Here is a 24,898-nt window from a genome sequence, read left to right as displayed (position 1 = left end):
CTTCTTTATCTTCTTAATGATCGTTCGGCCTCTGCTAATCTCAGATTTACTTTTCTCTGCCAGATCCAGCATGAGCCATGCCACCCTGTCTGACATCATTTTTGTAAGATATTTCATTAGGGAAACCAGGTAGTATAATTCTAGCCACAATGGTTCTTTATGTATTTTGTCAATAATTCTGATATATTTAAACATGTCCTGATGTCATATGATTAAACAGATCTATTAATAAATGTATTAAAATCTTAAAAAAAAACAACTTGATAGGCACCTGGGCCTTACCCAATTGCTCTTCCCCTCTTTTCAACTGTGCAAGGTGCATTCGACATATGCAGCTGCTCCTAAAACAGCTTGGTAAATGTATCTTGCCCAGATCTCCTGACTCCCATTTGGGTCTGAAGAGGGGGTAGTATATAATTGCAAATAAACGTGGAAGAAAATAGCATTTATCTGTTTATGGACTGTATTCTTCATAGCCAATATGTGAATCACTCCTCCACCCTTTACCAGGGCCATCTCTTCCATTGGGCACGATGGGCAAGTGCCCGGGGGCCCTGCAGGCAAGGGGGCCCATCCAAGGAAGCGCTCTTAATAAAATATAAAATCCTGAAAAAAAAAAAAAAAAAAAAAAAATACTTACCTTGCGGTCACGTCAGCTGGCGATCCGGCTCCGGCTCCCTCCCTGGTCTCCTCCTCCATGCTGCGCATCACACCCGACATTTCCATTGCACAGCACGGAGGAGTCACACCCGTGAATCCGAAAAAAGAAGCGAAGAGGATCTGAGAACAAGCCGATTAAGGGTAAGTTAAGGGGGATGTGAAAAAAAAGTGAATATATATAATATCTTTTTTTTTTTTTTTCACACACACATCAATGTCATTAATGTCTTGGGCCTTGGAATCAATGACCCCCACAGTTTGGGCAGGGACATCTTAACAACATACAATATATATATATATATATATATATATATATATATATATATATACACACACTTTTTTTTCTTTTTTTTACATAGATAGGGGCCCCCCGGTTCACTGCTTTGCCCGGGGGCCCATAATGTTGTTAAGATGGCCCTGCCCTTTACCAAATTCTTCATTCCTGCTGTGTTGACCTATCTGTAGAAAGTAAGTTTACTTATGATACATGTCCTTTTTATCTAGCTTTTCATACCATAAAATGTCAGAGTTTCTCCCACTCCTTTGCTGTGAATTTTTAAAGGTGTATGTGTTCTGAATGCTTTACATGCCTTTTTATATTCTATTAGGATTTTCATTTATATGCCTTTAAAATGGCTTTTGTTGTTTCTCAGAACAATTTTGAATCGCCTTACAAATATGCTCCCACCATCATCTTAGCATACTACAAAAATGTTTGACAACTTATGAAGTTATCTGTCGCGTTTAAGAATCCACAGGTATATCACAGCATTTAATAGTATACTGACTGAATAATGGAAAGATATTACTATGCAAAGGATCTGGATGTCCCACAATTTGCTTACTAAGTGATCAGTTCAGTCTGGATATCAATACATGAGAATGAGAGTAATGTTTGTGCTGGACTTTGGTGCCTCCCAATATTGGGTAATTCTAGTGTCTGCATGAATGGCTGGCTGTAGTTATATATCCTACTTTTGGGCCTTAGCCTCACAGATGGGTATCTATATTCTTGAATATCCACTACCGTATTAAAATCTCCTCTTATTACTTCGTTCTGTTTTTTTTATCTGTTACCGCTTAATTTTCTAGACCTGTACAAATTCCATTTTTCATTATTTGGACCATAAATGTTGCAGAGAGCCATATCCTTCTTCTCCTGTCACCATCACCTTATTGTCCCACTTCTGTAACTTCTAAACTCTTCAGTTATGTTGCCTTTTAGATGACACCCGCAAATGAACGGGGCAGTTTTTCCCTTTTTAGACATAAAAGATGGCTATGCAGGATGTACTGATTCCTCTTTAAATTCAACATTATTATTTTACTGCATGACATCGAATACAGAAATAAAATAAAATAAATAAAAAGCTTCATTATGAAATGCTCTGGAGACACTTCTCCATTGCTGCCGGCACCCATGCAGTGTGGTGGTAAGCAGGACATATCTCCCAACCTTCCCAACAGGTTAGGACAACCACCTTGATTGGTCCACCAGATTCAGGACTGTCCCCTCCAATCAGGACAGTGGGGAAGCATGGTGGTGAGAAAAGCTAGTTATTACAGGACCATTTGCTTGAAGAGATGGGTTTTTAGGTAGTGTTTGAACATGTCTGTAATTATTATGAATACATGAAAGCAACTAGTTCACCATTCATAACAACTATTTCTCAAAAACGCAAAGCAGGTTGTGTAATTCAAGACATTTGTTAAAGCATCTTGAAACACGTACATTAGGACAGCTTTGTTTAGCACTTATATGATATAGCAGAGATGTTTTTCTTCTTAGCACATTACGTGTCTGTAAAGTCAGTTTATTGACATGATGATGTCATGAGTCTCAACAACTAAGGTTTATGGGTGTAATAACATTATTTGATCTTCTAGAGGCCTAACCAGTCTAAGCAACCTTTTCTCTCATTGAAGTTTTGTAGCCCACAAATTTGTACTTTATAGGTTTGTTATATGGGTTGTAGTGCGTTATTTAATGCTGTAAGTCATTCCTTGCCTGGCCTGTACACTATGTAGATGTTGGGGGAAAATCATTTTAATGCCATACCTGGTTTCATCTGAGAATAAAAAAAAAACTAACTACAAAGAGAGGAGTAAATTCACTATGGGCACCACATGTCAGATTGAGCACACAACCAAATATAGTACATTTGTGAGGTTATGCTCTGGTTTTTACACTAGGTTTTGGGCTCCAAAAGGCAAGCTTTGTATACATGCACATAATTAATTTAGACATATTGACTGACAAATCAGTCTGTATTACATAGGCAAACCGAGAGGGGGTTTCCTAGTCCCTGGAAACCCCACTCCAAGCCTGGGGCACTATATAATTGAGGTGGCTGGACCCTGCCCCCGCTTCACGTGGCTCTGCTTGAAAGGGAGAACTGCGTGCACCTAACAGTAGTGCATGCAGCATTGCCCATGTATATTATAGGGATAGGAAGAGTTGGAGAGCAGCCAAGCACTGTCTAAAATTATAGCCACGCCCCCATGCATGCTGGTCACGCCCACTGGCAGCATGGTGTGGAAACCCTCCTCTACAAATCTTGCGTTTGCCCCTGTATTACTAACAAAATTCCTAAAGCTCAAATAAATGAATGTCATGATATTTAAATGATCAAATGAGGAATTAACTTGGAGAACCAACATTTGCATTTTGGGCCTCATTCATAGTTAGACATAAGTATATCTGTCTGATGGAACATTCTGCGCTGTTTTCAGTGCATACACCATAAACAATGTGGAATTTAGCGTTTTGAGTAAGTTGCACTTGCAGCTCCCTACTCCTGAAGAGGTGAATCAGTGGTGTGCATGTGCAACCTAAGTACAGTAAGGTTCTGCAATTTTGGACTTCCCCTGGAGATGCTATATATTTTCAGTATCTCTTACCCTTGGTGCAAATCATCATCAGCATGGATCTTTCTGATGTTAAAAAAATAAAAATAAATTCATTGAAAAGCCCAGCATAGCTCATAGACTGGTCTGGTTATAGCTATAATGGGGCGACAAACATCCACCCCATGCAAAAGCCAAATCTATCACCAAGCATTCCGGTGATGGTTCATTATTCCGATTGCAAGTACAAAACTAGTTTAGCTTTTAATGGATCTGCTAACCCATTTTTAGCCTTGATACCTTGTTGTTACACTAATAAAGATATTGTTTAAACATATGAAGACTAACAGTGGCATCCTTTGATCAGTATGAGTGCTCTTGCTGTCTTGTTACATTTCATGACTTCCCTACATTCAAAGGTCTTGAGCATACAGTAGAGGCATATTCTTTGGAGGGTGCTGGTGCAGGAAAATGAGAGACATTAGGGCTGAGACTAATATTATACAGGTCCAGATATAAGTACGTAAAGCATACACAGCTGGCTGTCTATGCTGTATGTATGTTAAATGTTTAGTTCATTTGTCCTTTTAAAAGAACATATGCAGGATAGCTTGCATTAGACCTCAAAATGCACCTAGGGAACCTCAGCTTCAGACATAGGCAACCACATCTATTTGTGTTTTGGATGGTAGTCAAAGCAGAATTTCCCAAGGGCCCTGTTCATGAAGGAAGGGAAAATTATAGCATTTGGCATTGGATCGTAAAATGGTACTGCATACATTTTAGTCAGCTCATCTAAGAACATATCCCCTTGCTCTGTTATGCTGCAAATATTCCCTTATCATTAATTTCTCCTAAGTGATCTCATTCCTCTCAATTGGAGTCCTTCGATACCATGGGTACACTGGTTGATACTCATTGTCTGCAGTAAAACTTATTTTGCTTACATTTGTAAAAGACATAGAATTTAGTAGTGGGAAAAGAGAAATCTGTTTTATTATAATTTATTATACCATTCATCTGAAAACATGTTAAAAAGTCCCTGTTGGAACAGAATTGTGTGCGCTGCTGCAAAGTGGAGATGCACCACCAGCAGGGATGTGGCCATCCCCTATAGTAGGTGTGGTCACATCATATAGGGAGACTCATTTCTATTGTAACAAAGTTCCCACCCTTTCACCTCTGTAGTAACACAGTCCCCCTCTCCTCTCAGTAGCAACACATCCCCTGCATATATCTTACTATTCTCCTGTGCATCAGCTCTTCGGTATTAAATGAACAGTCTGGCAGGAACCTGTGAAGTTCATTGATTCTGATTCACTGACATACTAAACTGACTAATGAATGTCAGGTCTCACTGTGGTTGATGGGGTGGGGACTCTCTCATTCAGAAATACTGCAGTAATCTTTCTGTATTGGTATACTCGTTCTCCCTGTACCTGAGGGTCGCAGGCTGTGCATCAGTGCTTTATATCTACCATATTTCATGTCTTCTGTCTCAACCATCAAGACCAACTGTGTGATTCATCCATCTTCCAAAACTTAGTACCACACATCCTCTAGACACATTAAATCGTATTAATCCACACCTAACCATTTTTTCAATCCCTTCTAGAGTGCAAGAAACTATGACTAATATCCTCAATTTATTTGTATCAGATTATATATGCAATGTTTCTATTGTGGCATGATAAGTCTGTACAATATTTCTGTAGGTTTAAAATAATTATCAATAATCATGATATATTTAACATATAAATATATCCTACATAAAATCACCCTTATAACTTAAAATAAAGAATGATATATTTTTTTTATATTTCACTGATGAAAGCACATAGCTTTACAGACATAGCTCTCTAAAGCTAGGTAATGTTTACTATGTTGTATATGGAAAAAAATATTATATCTTTGACGTCTCCTCTTAATGACTTAATAACCAAATTATATTTCCCCATTCAAGCAATATCTTATAGCTGTAGGGGGTATGACAGCTTACAATATATACTCAAACTAACAAAACCCAGTTGAAATAGCAAAGTCAGTACTCTGATTCAGCAACCAGCACAGAAACAACCAGGAGACCATGCCCTAATTCTGTCATTTTGAACATTTATCACATAACCTGACGTCAGAAAAACATTCTTGCCAACTATATACATTTTCCAGGACAGTTGCAGGGCCTTGCGCTAAGTCCTGAGGCCCTCAAGTCCTAGGGTTATATTTTCTTTCCCTTGTCTCCCACTCTACTAAGTATTCTCCACATCTTGGATGACTTTCTCTTAAATAGGTTCCCCTAGTTGTATTTCAGCTTCCTCTCAATGGGAGCTGGTTTCAACTTTTAAATAAAACCATGATTTTACACAACTACCTTAGTTTTAGACACTACCTTAGGATAAGTCATCTAGTTCCACTTGGGGTTAGGGTCAGTTTTAATCTTCAGATTTTTGCTTGTGAAGGAGGGTTATAAGTAGGGTAGGATTATATTGGATTGTTTTGACCTTTTCAAACCCTAAGGGCTAGATTTACTAAACTGCGGGTTTGAAAAAGTGGGGATGTTGCCTATAGCAACCAATCAGATTCTAGCTGTCATTTTGTAGAAAGTACTAAATAAATGAAAGCTAGAATCTGATTGGTTGCTATAGGCCACTTTTTCAAACCCGCAGCTTAGTAAATCTAGCCCTAAGTGTTGTCCTATCCTATAACCTAATGACAGTGTTTAAATTCAGGATTTAACTTAAAAAGTAAACTAGCACTCATGGATAGGGATGTAAAATACAGCTGGGCGGAAGGAAACTGATTTTATTAACTATTGGGGACTCCTTAAAGGTTATTGCTCATGCTAAAAACTGGAGATTATCGTAGCTTGAGTTAACATTGGCTGAGAGAACTTTGCTGTTCTGTTGCAGTAAACCTTGAATGGTTGCCTGAGTTCACTGTTAGCAGGAAATGGATCTATCTATAACTCTGGCTGAAAAGAAGTTTCAGTTCCCAGCAGGTGTGATAACTGTTCAGCAGAAGTGAGTATGTTTTTATATAATATAGAAACCTCCAAAAGGGGTATTTTTTCTATATTACCAATCACAAAAGGGATCTGCTTTGCATAAAAACCACTTGAGAGGGGTCTATTTGTATGCATACTTCACCATTATATTACATAGAAAGGGACCTATGTTATACAGAAATCATCAAAAAGAGCTCTTCAGCCACAGGAAAAGGATTCTTCACCTCCATAGTGAGGTTTTTCATTATATACTATGCACCAGCGAGGGGTTTTCAAAGCAAAGAGTCTGTTTTATATACTGGCCATCAGAAAGATGTTTTCACTATATAGAAGCCAAGCAGTTTAGTCAGACAGTAGGGAAAGTGCATGAGAAAGTATTGGTAGTAGAAAGAGAGAGGTTATATCGCCACTATATAAGATCTGGTAATGCCTCACCTCGATTACTGTACAGATAGAACAAAAAAAAAACAATCAGAGAAAAGGCTTCTAAAATGACATATGGGCTGCATAATACAATTTATCAGGAAAGACGTCAAGAGCTGAGTATCTACAACTTAAGAGGAGAGAAGGAACAGAGGAAATATTTATCGATAGTATTTTTAGAAATAATAGGATTCATAGAACAAGGGCATATACTTTACAATTGAAGGGAAGATAACTGAAAGGTAAAATAAGGAGGAACTTTTTTTACAGAAAGGGTAATAGATCCATAGTCTCCTCCAAGTTGTAGTGGGTACTAAGTAAAATAATTAAAGACTGCACTAAAGGGATCCCCTCCTTATTTTGTACATGCTGCTATAAGGTCTTACGCTGTATATAATTACCTGTTATTTTGGGCTGTTGTCTTATGAGATCATTTAGAGCCTGGGTATTGAAATGTGCAGACTTTCTGCAGTTTGACTTCCCAGAATGCTTCTTGGTAGCACAAAGAGTGGAAGGTTTACACTCATTAATACTCTTAAATGGTTATATCTGCCCAGATAGCTATCTTGATCCATGCCTCCCAACTGTCCCGATTAAGGTGGGTCAGTGTTGGGAATTATGCATTATGAAAAGATATTAAAGCTGAATTTATAAAAAATATATAATAAGCATAATTTATATTTATTTACATACTTATATGCTAAGAATGCAGCCTAAAACTTAATTAAAAATCATGATATATCTGCTTCATAACTAATGTGGCAGAAGTCAATGTATATGTTGTATTCTCATGAATATTGGGTCAGCCCATTACATGGCTGTGTCCCTTTTGTGTAAGTGATGGGTGCACTTAAGGATTAAGAAAAACTTATAAACACTGGAGCACATTGAGATAAATTTTCTAGTACAGTTTATAAAATGAAATTAGATGTCTGACTGCTATGTGTTACAGAAACATTTCCTATGCATCAGTTTTCATCAATGTCCCTTACAGTGTATGACCTCAGAGCCATGACGCATGACGCATACCATGACCAATGATACAGAACAATCTGTTTCACCTGCAGTACAGGATAATAGTTTCAGTACATCTGTTCTGGTTTCTGTACATTGCATTACTCATATTGTAAAGATTATATTCAGACCATAATTAAGATAGCTCTGAAAGTTTCTATTGAATCAATTGTTTCTGAATCGAAAGAGAAATACTACTTGTTATCGGTAAATGACAATAATATACCTATAATCAGTGTATGTAGACCTTAATGTTACGTTTTCACTGACACTGTCTATTAATCAATTACTGAATATAATAAATACTGACTAATCTACAGTTTACAGAGATACTTATCAACATAGTCCAGGCATGGTATGACGAGTCCAAACGCTGTAACTTGTGTCTTCAACAGTAATAATGAGAATTTAGGAATATCTTCCAGTTTCTCTTTGTATTGAATGCTTTTTATTTCTCCTCATATCTCCTTCTTAATTACAAACTAAAATACAAAGTTTAAAATTATATGTGGCCAACATCTGACGTAATAGAGTATTTCAATATAGATCAAATTTGTGGAGCTTGAAAATTAAAGCTCATGTTACACCAGAACATTATGGGCCAGAGTCATTAAGGCACGCATATCAGGTGCATTGTGTGTGAACCTGAATGGAACTGTCCACATATTCCCGAAGTCAACAAGACACGGATCATTACATACGCGGCTTAATGACTCCGGCAGTAACAGCTTTTACGCTGCGTGCACATGGACATGCGGTGCACATTCGCCTGTATTAGTACAGTATTCATCCGCTAGGTACTTTCTGTCTCTAGCTGTGGCAGCATCCACTATAAATTTGAATGAGCTTGGGAAAAATTTCGTGCAGCTCTCAGGTATTCGTGTATTACTGATTACCCTCGTTTGCTATTTACCAAGAAATACAGGGACGTTGGATGAAATATTGTACAGTGAGGGTTGTGTAGTGGTGGTTGTAATTTACATTAAAATATTTGTCCCCCACCTTTTTTTAATGCTGCATTGTTCCCCTATAGGCACCAGTGGTCTCCCAAAGTGTCAGCATGCCTATTGCCCTGGCAGCCATGAATAGGTGCTAGTTGTTACTACAATTGGCAAACTTTGCCACTAGGCCTTGCAGTAATAGAAGGTTCACCCCTATGATTGAGAGACCGTGCCCGGTCATTTCCGCCATCGCCCTTTAACGCACTGCTGGACATAATTAGTGCTATCAGCATGAAGCTGGGTACAGCTTGAAGGGGGGTTAAAGACCAACAATTTTTTACTTAATACCCATTTTTAAAACATACATCAATCACACACACAAACTTTTCAAACTAAATAAACTATTTTATTTACAAAATAAATAATTGATAAAACATAATCAAATGTATTTAGTAATTTCTTTAAAGAAAATGAAAAAAAATTTGGCTTGTTTTTTCAATTATTTTTTTTATATATATTTTTTTTTCTTGCTTTTTTTATTTGCCCTAACAGAACTTGGGATGGACGGCATCTTAGAGTCAACATCAACCCCTGGTGAGCTGCAAAAAAAGAAATAAATATACTATTAGATTATATTGTGATTTTTATTTTGCTTCTGTAGCCTACGTCTAACCTTACTTGTACTACTGCTATATACAGTGCTGAGTTTTCAGGGAGTGCTTGAAGGTTTGAAGGCAAGGGGAAAGTCTTGTTGCTGAGCGAGGGCATTCCACAGAGTGGGCACAGCATGAAAAAAAAGTCCTGTTGGTGTGGTAAAGCGCGGGTGATAGATCACATATACACAATTGGAGAAGAAGGGTTTAAAATCTGTATAGTATGTACTTCAAAAAATAGGAACATAAGTGATGGAACATTTTGTAGAACTGTAAATATGCACTGAGTGTTATGGCCTACGACGACCTAGATGAGCTTTCAGAACAGGTAGGGTAGAGATCTTCACCTATAGCAGCCACCTTACCCGTAGAGCTTAATATGTTCACAGGTACTCAGATGCCCCCAGGTCTTAGGCTCAAAGTAGTAGAAGCTCATCAAAGATGGCCACAGCGCAGGTGGAATCAGGAGCACTGGAGCGGATGGTCAGGAGCAGGCCGAGGTCAGGGTTACAGGCAAATTGTGGATTCCAGTATACAAGCCAAACGGTCAGGGACACTAGCAATGGTTTGGAGTCCAGGTAACAGGCAGAAGGTCATACACAGAAAAGCAATCCAAGGTATAAACCAACACAACACAGGAGCAGGAGTGTCAGGACGCTATAATCGACAGGGAGGCTAAGCCCTCCCTGCCTAAAATAGTGCTACTGGCCAATCAGGGCTTTGTCATGTAAACACCCTCAGTAGGTGATTAATTAAGGAAGCTAAATTAGCCAGCAGACTTGGGAATGTGCACCCAGCTGCTCTGAATTGCCGGACGCAGGTGCAGTCATTTTCGGCCTCCGTTGCCCTGGCAATTTCTATTTGGCCCTGGTCAAAGTCACTCAGATTATGCTTGCCCATTTTTCCTGCTTCCAAAACATCAACTACAAGAACTGACTGTTCACTTACTGCCTAATTTATCCCACCGCATGACAGGTTCCATTGTAACGAGATAATCAATGTTATTCACTTTACTTGTCATTGGTTTTAATGTTGTTGCATGGCGGTTTGCATGAAATATGTTCTAATATCGGAGGCACATTACATATTTATATTACCTGTACTAAGACAAGCATTTAGATTTTTATTGTCATTGAAATAAAATTTTTGTTTCTTAGCAAATCAAACCATTTTAATTTATTACAAAATAAAAATGTGATTTTAATGACAATAAAAATCTAAATGCTTGTGTCTTAGTACTGGCAATATAAAGATATATAATGTGCCTCCGATATTTAAACTTTTTCTTGATTTAAGAACAGATATTTTCAGAAGGGGTCAACCAAAGTTGACCATCTGGCACCAGCTTGAATAAATTGCCCCTCCGTCAAAATATTGTTTTATTTTATCCCACAAACTATGGAATAAGCCCAAATAAAAGGGTTGGAATGTAAAACAAGCACACCCTGTATTTCAAGTTAAACAATGACTTTAAAAATTTTGTTGTTCAGCATTTCTATTCTAACCAACCAAACTTGATCTCGCAGTATCCAATTTTGGATTGTGTATAAGGATTATTTTGGAATCCACACATGGTACAATAAACGGCCAGTTTGATTGGTCAGTTTGGTCATCTTGTTTTTCAATGTTGCATGGACAACTTCAGAAAGACTGTCTGGTGTGTAGGTCAAACATTCTAAAACTGTAGAAAAAAAAATATGTTTCTGTGTTGCATCTCCTTTTTTGTATTTGGATGAACAATAAATAATGTGGAATGTGTGCTTCATCTCATTCCATGGTCAAGCTGGAGGAGCACCTCTTACTCTATAGTGCAATAGTTTAAGTTGTGCCCTATACAAATACAACTCCCTCTCCAATTATCGCCCATTTTCTTTCCTCCCCTTTGCCTCCAAACTACTGGAACATCTGGTGTGCAACCACCTGTTTCACTTTCTCTCGACTCTGGGAAAAAAAAAAAAAACCTTCCACCCCGAACATTCCACTGAAACTGTTCTCACAAAAGTGATTTTAGGGTGACTTCTCCATACTTATCCTCCTGGACATATCTGCTGCTGTTGACACAGTTGATCATCCTCTTCTTCTATACACCCTTCACTCTATTGGCCTTTGTAACTCAGCTCTTTTCCTGGTTCATTTCCTACCTATCGAGTCGCTCAATGAGTGTTTCTACCTTAGACACATCCTCCTCCTCCACTATATATTGGGGTTCCTCAAGGCTTTGTTCTCGGCCCTTTACTTTTCTCACTGTATCCCTCTTCTCTTGGGAAACTAGTTCATTCATTCAGCCACCAGTACCACCTCAACATGGACAACACCTAAATCTATATAAATTCACCTGACCTCTCCCTTTCTGTACTTATCATGTAACTTTCTTTCTGCTCTCTCCACAATGATGTCCCTAAAGCTTAACATGTCCAAAACTGAATTTATACTCCCTCCTCTGAGTCGCTACATACCCTCAAAGCTCCCTCACTGTCGATAACACCACAATTTCCACTATCTCCAAAGACCGCTTCCTTGGAGTCACACTTGACTCCGCACTCTGCTTTATTGCAGCATCCAGTATCTCTCTCCCAGTCCTGTTGACTCCACCTTAGACACATTTTCAGAATACACCCTTTGTCTTATGCAACATGGTACCGACTCATATCCATTATCTCATCTCAAGTCTTGACTACTGCAACCTCATACGATCTGTCATCCCTCTCACCCATGTATCCTCACTTCAATCCATCCCAAATGCTACTGCAAGTCTGATCTTCCACTCTCTCAGCCCCACCTTTTCCACACCACTTTGAAATGAATTCTAGAGGACACAGGGAGCCAGGGTAGGGATTTGCAAATTACTCACCATTACCTACAAAGTCCTCAACACCATCCCTTCATACATATTAAAACTCATATCAAATACTCTTCCTCTTGCACGCTTAGATTGACCTCTCACCTGCACCTTATCACTTCATGACTAAATTAAACATGATGTGTTCACATAAGGAACAGTCTGTGTTTGTTAATAACAGGACATTTAAAAGGTGTGGTAAAGGTTTTGCAACAATCATGAGCTGTCGCTCATCAAGAATTAAGTCTTCAATACCTTAGTGTCAATCAAAAGTAGTTCTGCCATTGCATGTACTAACATACTCCTATTCTGCAAAGTCATGGAATTTTTTGTGTGGCAGTGCCTTATGTACACATACGAACATTTAGGTGCAAACAAAAACAATTTCATTCTTAGAAAAGCAAATATAAAACTAAGGGAAATATGGCACTGTTTATTTTCCCATTCTATTTCTTACATTTTGTGATTGTGGTGTGAAAGATATTTAGTCTATGGGCTACTAATGGCTTGTTTAGACTAGCTGATTTATTTTTCCATTTTTTTAAAGACAGACAAAAGGCGAAATAGATAAGAGGTATGAAGAGCATAAAATGCAGGGCTGTTTTAACACAAGTCGGCCTTAACAAAAGATCAAATTAGCTGGACCACCGGGCGTGTGTTCTGCTGCTTAAGGAGGTAACTGAAAGGATGCCCTTCTGACCACTTATACAAATTATTGTAAACATTTCTATATGAATTGTGTTCCCTTTAAAAGACAAATATTTAAATTCTTATGCATTATTGTATCAACCAACAATGTAAATCACACTTATTTAGACCAAAACATTTTGCATTTTTAATTAATTCTCTAATGTCCCAGACTATGCACTGTTTATTGGATTGTGCCCTATAGTCCCTCCCCATGGGGTATCGGAGTGTCTCTTTTGCTATTTATTTTTAGGAATTGCAAAAGCTTTAACATCAGGTACCAACTATTTATCTTCCTTTCTCTGAAGTCATAAACACCACTTTTTCAGGTGGAAGAGCATACAAGTCCTATGAATTAGAGTTTATGAATAGAATGAGTTCAGACAAAATTGATAAGAGCACACAGAAGAATGGTTTTAATTAGGGATGTGCACCGGCCACTTTTCGTGTTTTGGGTTTTGGGTTCTAATGGGTTTTTGCCAAAACACCCCCCTCAAGGTTTTGGGTTCTGATTTTTTTTTAAAAAAAAGCATAAAAACTGCTAAAACCCAGATTTTTGTTTTTTTGGGTTTTTCTTTTCACTCCTACGCTATTATTAACCTCAATAACATTAATTTCCACTCATTTCCAGTCTATTCTGAACACCTCACAATATTGTTTTTAGGCCAAAAGGTTGCACCGAGGTAGCTGGATGACTAAGCTAAGCGACACAAGTGGGCGGCACAAACACGTGGCCCATCTAGGAGTGGCACTGCAGTGGCAGACAGGATGGCAGTTTGAAAAGCTAGGCCCCAAAGAGCACATAATGCCAAAAAAAGAGGTGCAAGATGGAATTGTTCTTGGGCCCTCCCACCCACCCTGATGTTGGTGAAATAGGACATGCGCACTTTAACAAACCAATCATTTCAGCGACAGGGCCTACAAAACTGTGGCTGAAATGATTGGTTCGTTTGGACCCCCACAAAATGAGCTGGCAAAGAAAAAAAAGAGGTGCAAGATGGAATTGTCCTTGGGCCGTCCCACCCACCCACCCTTATGTTGCGGAAAAAGGACATGCACACTTTAACAAACCAATCATTTCAGCGACAGGGCCTACCAAACTACTGTGGCTGAAATGATTGGTTTGTTTGGGCCCCCACACAAAAAAAGCTATTCATCTCTCCCTGTACAAAGTAAACTGGCTCTACTGAGGCAAGATGTCGTCTTCATCCTCTGATTCCTCGCCCCCTTCAGTGTGTACTTCCTCATCCTCACACATTATCAAATCGTCCCCGCTGGACTCTACAATCACAGGTCCCTCTGTAGTCTCTGGAGGCCAGTGCTGGCCTTCATTGAAGAATTGATAATTCATTTTGATGAACATCATCTCCTCAACATTTTGCGGAAGCAACCTCCTTCGCCGCTCACTGACCGCTGCACTAAAAACTCTTTTGGAGTACACACTGGAGGGGGGACAACTCAGGTAAAATAGAGCCAGTTTGTACAGGGGCTTCCAAACTGCCTTTTTTTCCTGCCAGTACAAGTAAGGACTGTCTGACATGTCTACTTGGATGCTGTCAGCAAAGTAATCCTCCACCATTTTTCAATGGTGACAGAATCCAATGCAGCGACAGTAGACATGTCAGCAATCGTTGGCAGGTCCTTCAGTCCGGACCAGATGTTCCCTGCATCCCCGCCAGCCGGTTGTTTAGGAAATCTCAGCTGTTTCCTCGCAGCCACAGGTGTGGAAGAAAATGAAGGAGGAGCTGTTGGCATGTCACGGTCCTCTTCAGAGGACAATCTCCTGACCAGCAGGTCTTTGCACCACTGTAGACTTGTGTCCGCCGGAAACAGAGACACAACATACGCTTTAAACCTCGGATCGAGCACGGTGGCAAGAATGTATTCCTCTGACTTTAAAAGACTGACCACCCTCGGATCCTGGCAAAGCGTACGAAGGGCTTCATCCACAAGAGCTACATGCTTTGTGGAATCGCAATGCTTTACCAGCTCCTCCCTCACTTTCTCCAGCTGCTTCTGCAACAGCCTGATCAGGGGAATCACTTGACTTAAGCTGGCAGTGTCGGAACTGACTTCTCGTGTGACAAGTTCAAACGGCTGGAGAACCTTGCACAACATGGAAATCAGTCTCCACTGCGCTTGACTCAGGCGCATCCCCACTCCATTGCCTATGTCGTAGGTGGCTGTGTAGGCTTGAATGGCCTTTTGCTGCTCCTCCATCCTCTGCAGTATATAGAGGGTGGAGTTCCAGCGCCTCACAACCTCTTGTTTGAGCTGATGGCAGGGCAGGTTCAAGCTTTTTTGATGGTGCTCCAGTCTTCGGTAGGCAGTGGCAGAATGGCGAAAGTGTCCCGCAATTTTGCGGCCCACCGCAAGCATATCCTGCACACCCCTGTCACTTTTCAGATAATGCTGCACCACCAAATTTATTGTGTGGGCAAAACATGGCACGTGCTGGAAGATGCCCATATGTAATGCCCGCACAATGTTACTGGCGTTGTCCGACACCACAAATCCCCAGGAGAGTGTAAGTGGGGTAAGCCACTGCAAGATGATTTCCCTCAGTTTCTCTAAAAGGTTGTCAGCGTTGTGCCTCTTACTGAAACCGGTGATACACAACGTTGCCTGCCTTGGAACGAGCAAGCGTTTCGGAGATACTGATGCTGCTGCTGCTGTTGCAGTGGAAGGCGATGCATCTACCTAGTGGGCTGTCACAGTCATATAGTCCATAGTTTGCCCTGAACCACTTGTCCACATGTCCGTGGTTAAGTGGACAGTGGGTACAACTGCATTTTTCAGAGCACTGAGGACACTTTTTCGTACTTCTCTGTACATCCCGGGTATCGCCTGCCTAGTGAAGTGAAATCTAGACGGGATTTGGTACCGGGGACACAATACCTCCATCAACCTTCTAAATCACACTCCACTGATGGCGGACACAGGACACACGTCTAACACCAACATAGCTGTCAAGGCTGCAGTTATCCGCTTTGCTATTGGATGACTGCTGTCGTACTTCGTGGTTATGGCAAACGACTGTTGTACGGTCAATTGCTTAGTGAAAGACATAGCGGTCTTACGACTTCCCCTCTGGGAAGATGACCGACTCCTAGCAGCAGCGGCAGTAGTAGGCGTACCGCTGCAGGATCCTCCGGAAGAATCCCGGATTGAAGAGGACTCAGTCATGCCGGTGACATGGCCTGCAGGACTATCTCCAATCCAGATCGAGGAGGAAATTGACGAGGAGGGTGTTGCTGGTGTGGATACAACGGCACCAAGGGATTTAGGTGTCCCTGGACTGCCGATGGTCCTAGCCACAGTTCCTGAACTAAACACACATTTATGAAGGTTCTTCAGGTGACGTATAAGGGAGGATGTCCCTAGGTGGCCAAGATCCTTACCCCTGCTCATTGCAGCTTTACATAAGGTACATATGTTGTCCGGATTAGGATAGAAATAATTGCAGACCGAAGAGCTGGATTTATTGGTCTTCTGGCCAGGCATGACGATGGGCTTTTTCATCCCATGGACAACAACTGTTTCCCCTCCTGGTGCCTCATTTAAGACAACTACATCAGCATCCTCCTCGTCAAGTTGCTCCTCAGCGCCAGCTACATCAATATCCTCCTCCTGGTGTACAACATTGACACCAGGAGGAGGATCAGTGAATTTTGTTATATAGCAGTACCACTGGACTTATACTGCAGGATCAGTGAAATTTGTTATATAGCAGTACCACTGGACTTATACTGCAGGATCAGTGAAATTTGTTATATAGCAGTACCAATGGACTTATACGGCAGGATCAGTGAACTTATATAGCAGTACCACTGTACTGGACACAGGACAGCACCACTGGAATTATGGCAGTACCACCACTGGACTGAGCAGGACAGAGCACAGGACCGTACCACTGGACTGAGCACAGGACACCACTAACACACCCTCCCTCTTCCCTGATCAATGCCCGAGTGAAGATGGCGGCGGGCAGCGGGGACTAATATGAATCCGGATCTCGTGAGACTCGACATCGGGATTATGAGGTTTTGCCTCGTTTTGAGTCTTGCGATCGTCGGGAATCCCCGAACAGTGCTCGGATTAGGCTCGGATCTGCACTGTTCGGGGGGTGTTCTGATTTCTGCAATCCGAGCCCAATTCATCCCTAGTTTTAATAGAGTATGTATGTTAATTTTTTAGCAGAAGAGCTGTACTAGATTTATAGTTCCCCTATCTGTCCTCAGATCTAAGTGTTCATGGGTTAACAACAATTATAGTAAACATTTCAAACAAAGTGTCCAACTAAATTTATTTTGTTTCATGTGTCACCTGTCCCAGTCACCAAGGAGCATAACAAACACAACTGAAAATAAACTTTAAAAAGTGGGATTTAAGATTCTTATCATAGTCAAAGTTGGGGGAATGGACACAGCAAGTGCCATGTTGCAATCTTAGTAGCAAATTATTCTTTTTTTTTTTTTTTTTTTAAAGTGTAATAGGTATACAGTACTATGCTTATAAACGTTTATCATGTTTAAAACAAAAGGCTAAGGCTAGCTATTACGCCAGTTTCCTAACTGTATCCCTACTATGTATTACTCACACAGAAGAGTTTAGAATTTTTTATGTCATACTCTACTTAACAAATTATCAGATTTTGTTATATTCTATAATTATATGATGAAGGCCTCTATGAAGTAAAGTTACAAGTGTATATATGAAAAGTTGTCAGAACTTGCTGTAACTACAACAGACTCAGATTGACTATTAGTGTTACCAAGAGACCTCACTCTTTAAGCAAGGAAACTAATGATAAATTGAACTTACAGTCATGACCTCAATCAGTCATACTGAATATTACTGTGAATGAAAAATGTAGGATGTATGCATTACCCATTAATTGAACATTAAGCAGCGTAAATATAACTAGATTTCAAGGTGGGAGTGAAGGTCCCAGGTTCGTGACTGGTTTAGGAGTTTCTTTTGTTTGAATAGAAAAGTATTATAAAGAACAGTGAACTTTACTAAAGGTAGTCATTATTCTCATCAATTTACATAGGTCTATCAATTCTAATTCCATTACAATATTGTAGGGAAGCAAACTGTGAGCACATAGCTTCTATGAAGCTGCTCCTCATAAAACAAGATGATTATATTTTACCCAACACATTCCTCTATACTTTGTCATGACAACCGAAATCTCTGAAATTCCTCTGATCCTGAGCTTGGAGAACAAACTGTACTATCTGCTTGTCTTGTCATATACTGCACTCAGTAAGATCAGGCAGCCATTTCTATTTTAAGTTCCCATGCAGGAATCTTCTTTTATCCACTCAATGAATGTTGACAGCATAACGGTAACCTAATTTTTTGGTTAGATTTTTTTTTTTTTTTTTTTTTTAATGTTTAGTGTACTCAGAAGAAATGGGTTTGTGCAAATCATTTTTGCAACATTTTAGACCGTTTATCCTAGATAACAGGTATAAAAATGGCAAATTTTATTATAAGGGAAAAGACAACCAAGTTTTGCCTTTAATAAAACTGCATATTTACTGCGATTTTGACAGCCATGTTTAAGACTACAATTCTATTAAAAGAAAAAACTCGCTTAGTATTTGCCTTATAATAGAATTGCAGTTTTAAACAGGACTGTCAAAACCACAGGATATATGCAATTTATTAAAACTGCAGTTTAATACATTTACCCCAGGTTTTGTTCAATCTACTGAGAAGTTACTCAATAAATTTTTTCACCAGATCAGTTACAGGTAAAATAATTCATCTTACAGTGTGCTGCTTTTACATAGTAACTTATATCAGAAACCACTTATATGCAAAATACACAAAATGCGCTGAGGCCTAGGCAAATATCTTACACATTATGGTTTCAGCGTTTGAAACAAATTTGTGACAATTACCAAGTGGTCAGAAGTGCCATTATGACATACTACCGTATAGTATAGGCCCACTTACTGTATCACTTAGCCAAAATACCGTATATATAGGCCCACTTCAAGGACCTGTTATGATGGCAAAATGAATTGTTTAGTTTTACCATAACTTTTAAAGTTACATTATTTCCTCTTCCCTCCATAAGTATTGCATAGGATTCTGAAATACAAGAAAATGATCAAACAATAGTGAATATCATTTCTTATGCTTGTTAGGGGTCACTTTTTAATGGCCCTTTGTGTCACTCCACAGAAGTTAAGACGACACAAAACATTTATGTTATCTATGACACTTGAAAGCAAATAACACAAGATTTTACTTTCTGAATAGCCCTCCAGAGTGATGCAAGGTAGGAAAGCAGTACGGTCTGCTTTCTCTAAAGGATAAAGAGATAATATGTTGGACTCATTTAGACAAGGATAAAAACACATCTTTTATTTCAGGTATTTTTCGTATTGTCAATGCAGTGTCACTGACATTTTTATAATGCCAGTGGGTAACCAATAAATATGTGTTTATTGTGACCGGTTAGGGATGCCCGGTACCATCTCCTGGGGCTGATTGCGTTTATAGCAGCCAGGAGATTTCACGCACCTGGCTCCAGTCAGTTTTATTCAGTAAAAAATTAAAAAGTAAACTCCAAAATAAACACCTTGCTGTCCGGCTCTAACTAAACACTGGTCATTCATAACAAACTAAGACAAAACACAGTTTCAGCACAGTTTACTTACAGGCAGATATCAGGCTCTCTCTCACAGATTTTCTGCAACCCCTGTCCCCAGGCAGTGAGAGACTGACTGAGCTGCCTTCTAGCCTTTCACTAGCACCACTGAGGTGCAACTTCTGATTATCAGCTGAATTAGTGGTAACACGGAAGACCCGGTTAAAGGGCCTAGAGCAGGGTTTTCCAAACCCAGTCCTCAGGGCTCCCTAACAGTGCAGGTTTTCCGGATCACATGTGACATAATCAGGACCACCTGTGGATCTGTTACAATGTGTCAGACCGTAATGAATACACCTGTGCTCCAGCAAGGAGATAATGGAAAACCTGCACTGTTAGGGAGCCCTGAGGACTGGGTTTGGGAAACCCTGGCCTACAGGATGGAACAGCAGATACCAAAGATACAGTATGGATTTTATACTACTTCTGAACTGGACAGTATGTAGCAAAATATTGAGTAGCTATCCTGAAATCCGGCTTTAAATTTATGCAAAGCAATAATTCCCTTAATTGCCCAAGACTGAATGGGCAGTTGCCTCTATAACGGAAATTGTATATATATGAAATAAATCACATCAGCCAACCACAAATAACTAGTCAGTCTAGCAATTCTTTTGATAAAGAACATACAAAACATTTGTTTACAAAACATAATGTACATTATAGTGTACATTATTTTAAGCATGTGGCAATGTTAGTGAAGTATTTAGCAATGTACTTATAATATTGTAACAAGTTATTGTGTACAATAATCAATAATAAATAAGTAGTAGTTAGAATAGTTTGTGTTTATCATTGAACATTAAAATAATAAGTTCATATTTTAAATATTTTTTCTTAGTTTAATTAATTGAAGTGAAGAAGCATTAATAGTCGCTGTTTGGTTCTTAGTCTAAAGAAAAGGTATCAGAAGTGAAAGCAAAGTCAACACAGCATGCATGCTTCCTGCTTCTTGCCAATGAATCCAGATACCAATCCCGTTGAGGTTTCATTCAGTAATCTGTGAGAAATAGTCTTTGGTATTTATTGTTTCAAAAGAATAGAACGCTTTCATTGAGAAAAAATAAATAAAAAAGCTCCTTTTAAAAGTCATCTACCTAGTAAGTGTTCTGTTCAAAGAGTAAAGCGTGTGAAACACCACAGGAGATTTACAATGGATTATAAGAAAGCAAGAATGGACAAGTATATACCTGCAGAATTGCCTGGAGAGTAATATTGTATCCATTATTCTGCTTTGAATACACTAGAATGATATTGTATCCTAGAATAAAATAAAATATTAAAAAATATTCAAAGTATTTAGAAATCTATTGTACATCAGTAATCATGTATTTATACGTATATTGGAATTTAGTTTTGAGTGCCAGTAAACTGAACGAAGAGCTGGAGGAACAGATTCCAGTGACATGAACTAGCATGACTAGCTAGACTGGCCATCTGGCAGTACTGGCAAATGCCAGAAGGTCGATGGCTAGATAGACCGGTTATAAGCTGGCCGGCCCCATTACTCGGCGCACAGACTGTCATGCCGGAACCCAGCACATCAGTCTGTGTTCCCCCCCCCCCCCCGAGTAATGGGGCCGGCCCTATACTCACTTCCTGGTAGCTGCGCGTCCCCCCTCCCTCCTTTGCTGGCGATCAGTGTCACATGGGACGCGCACCACGTGATAGGTGCCGTCCCGTGTGAAGAGAGACTACAGAGCGCGCCTTGGATCGAACAAGGTGGGGGGGGGGGGGGGGGGTTTGTTGTGTGTGTGTGACAGTGTAACTATAGTATGTGTGTGTGGGCCAGTGTATGACTATAATGTGCGTGGGAGCCAGTGGATGACAATGTGTGTGTGGGCCAGTGTATGACAATAATGTGCGTGGAGGACAGTGTATGACTATAATGTGTGGGTATGAGGGGGGGTCTTAATATAATGTGGGAGGTAGGCTATTAATCTAATGGTGAATTGCAGCTGGGGGCTACTTATTGGTGCTATTTTATTTATTGGGTGATGGTGGGGCAACTTAATTTAATAGTGGGGCCTATCAATTTAAGATGGGGTGATGGGATTTTTTTATTTAATGCTGCGGTGGTTTGGGAGCTATTAATTGAATGTGGGGCTGTTTGGGGAAAATGAGGTCTATTTTTGTGATTATGAGTTATTTAATGCCTGGGGTTGTTGTGGGGAAATGGTAATATTTATTAAATGTAAATGCCATTTAATTTCTTGCTGGGGTTGTTTGGAGGGAGGGGGTTTATGTATCAAATGTGAATACAATATTTTTAATGTTGGGGCTGGAGGATGCCTAATTTTGAAACATGGGTGCTATATTGATTTAACACCGAGGCTGGTTGGAGTTTTCTATATTTCATGTACTCTTTTTTCCCCAAATAGGGCCCCCAACATTCCAGGATTCAGACAAGCAGCAACTGATCTAAAGACACCAGCAGCCACAAATAGTGAAAGTGACAAGACAGGTAGGAGAGACCAAGACAGTCTGCCAACTGTCCTGAATTTGGTGGGTGACTGTCCCACTTAGTCAGGATTTGGTCTGACTGCAAGGACAGGCGGAAGATATATGTCCTGCTTCACACTGTACTGCTTGTGAAGGCAGAACTGCTTGCACCTAACAGTAGTGCACACAGTGTTGCCTGTGTATTTGTCGACAATGTGTCTAATAACCAAATTACATCATAGGAGTCCTCCTGTCTTAAGTGCCGTGGGCCCTCTAAACCTTAATCCAGTTCTGGTCAGCAGGAGGAATCTGATAGTTGCTCCCAGTCCCGGACAGGACACAGCCTGCAGAGCAAGCCGAGGAGCTCTAAATCTCATGAGATTTATTAATCTCGTGAGACTAAGAGCTTCCCTGCTCACTCTACAGGAAGTTCCCACCCTGACGATGTCAGCAGCATCAGAAGCATAGAAAATTACAGTGGACTGGGGCTGTCGCAATGTGTCTGGGGGGGTGGGGGTGGCGTGATGTGGATGGGGAGGGCCTGATAAATGCAATCTTATTATAATGTATACATCAACACACCATGTTGACCATGCACCCAACATAATGTAGCCACGCCCTTGTCAGCGGCACAAAGGTTTTTTCCTGCTCATCAACAGAGGTCGGCCTGTGTGCATTAAATGCTAGGGCTGATTTTTATCCGGCCATGACTAGTACTGTTTTCTATAGATCAATAAAGGCTATTTTAATACTTTTCTAAAATGACATTTTGCTGTTTGCCGCAAACTATCCTTAAAACATGTGTTTTTTTTATTCTTAAAACATTTCCCCCCCCCCCCCCAAAAAAGCATTGACTTCACTTGCAGATTGCTAGAGAAGTTTTACTAAATTATAATTGGAGCTTACAATAGACAAAATACTTCTAGAATCATAAAGTGATTCTATTCAAAGTACTTGTAAATATCTTGTCATGTTATAAATAAAAAGCAATTGGATGATAAACCTGATGAAGTCAAATACACAAATATGTAGGAACCTATACTGTGGTCACTCACAGTTTTTTGTGCATTCTTTCTTCTCTGCCTGGAATTATTCTCGCAATTGCTTTACCGAATTATTATTGCCTGCATTTTATTTTGTCTTTTGGCTTATTATTTCACTTTCTTCTGTTAGATTCACCACTTTCTCTCCTCCCCCACTCTCTCCCATGGGGGCCTCTCCTTCACCCATTCCACCAGATTGTATTACCATCCAAGAGGTAATGTGGGTCTCCTCTTTTCCCTTAGCTGTATATTTCGGGTAATTCCCACTGTGCCTTCCCTCTCTTTCTCCTCCTTTGAAGTCCACTCAGTCCATCTCTGGGTCAGTCCTTTACCGTCCCCCTGGCTCCACTTCCCTTTATCTTGACAACTTTGCAGTCTGGCTTCCCCATTACCTTTCCTCTGATCTCTCTTCCTTCATAGTAGCCGATTTTAACATCTCTACTGACATCCCCACTGACCTTGCCTTCATCAAACTTCTTGTCATTTTTGCCTCCTTTGGCCTCACTCAGTGGACCTCATCCTTCACACACTGTCTTGGTCACTGCCTTGAGTCTTCTCTCATAAGTGTGCTCTCTCGGACTTCTCTAACTCTCCCTTCCCACGCTCTGACCACCATTTGCTCTCCCACAATACCTCTGTCGACCTCCCCTGCCTAAATCTACCCTCATTAGACGCAATCTTGATGCTTTAGATCCTACTGCATTCTCCCATTCTCTCAAAACTCTCCTCTCCCCACCATGGCCTGCCCTCACCAGGCGACCACTCTCTACAACCTCCCTCTCACCACTGCCCTGGATGCTCTTGCCACTGCCTCTTCTGTCCACCAACATCGCTTATTGTCCCCAACCTTGGCACTCCAATTTCACCTGCTTTCGTCAGAAGTGCACTCATGCTGTTGAACACCTCTGGAGGGAATCTCGCTCCCTGGCTAATTTCTTTCACTTTAAATTTATTCTTTCCTCCAACAGTTGTGCCCTCTCCCTTGCCAAATAATCCTTCTTTAAGTCCCTCATTTCTTCTCAGTCCTCATCACCTCTTTATGTTCAACTCTCTTTTCCCTCCTATCCCGTTCTTCCCTTCTCCACTACAGACGGTCTCCTTTTCCTGCTACAAAATTTAGACCATCAGACTTGACATCTCCTTGACTCACCCTCCTGCCACCTTCACAGCCCACCTTCCTCACACAACCAGCTCTGGAGCTCCTTCCTCCCTACTTCGGGTGAAAAAGTCCACTCCCTCATTCTCTCTTCTCCCCTGTCTACAGGCCACCATGATCTATCCCTTTTCACCTCCATCGCATCCTCTCCCCCAATGCCTGCTCCTACCTTGCACACCTCTTCAATCTGTTAATCTCCGCTGGCATTGTACCCTCTTCCTTTAAACATGCCCCTATCTCACTCATTCTCAAGAAACACAATCTTAAGCCCACCTGACTCGCCAACTACCGCCCCATTTCACTTCTCCCCTATGCATCCAAACTACTCAAGCAGGTTGTTTGCTACAGACTCACTAGGCACCTTTTGGACAACTCCCTACTTGACCCTCTCCAATCTGGCTTCCACGATATTCACTCCACTGAAATTGCCCTGGCCAAAGGGGTCACTTCTCCCTACTCAGCCTCCTGCACCTCTCCGCAGCCATCAACACAGTGGACCACCCTCTCCTTCTTTCCCTC

Source organism: Mixophyes fleayi, chromosome 4, assembly GCF_038048845.1.
Source record: "Mixophyes fleayi isolate aMixFle1 chromosome 4, aMixFle1.hap1, whole genome shotgun sequence".
Lineage (NCBI taxonomy): Eukaryota > Metazoa > Chordata > Amphibia > Anura > Limnodynastidae > Mixophyes > Mixophyes fleayi.
Note: the sequence above shows the minus strand (reverse complement) of the source record.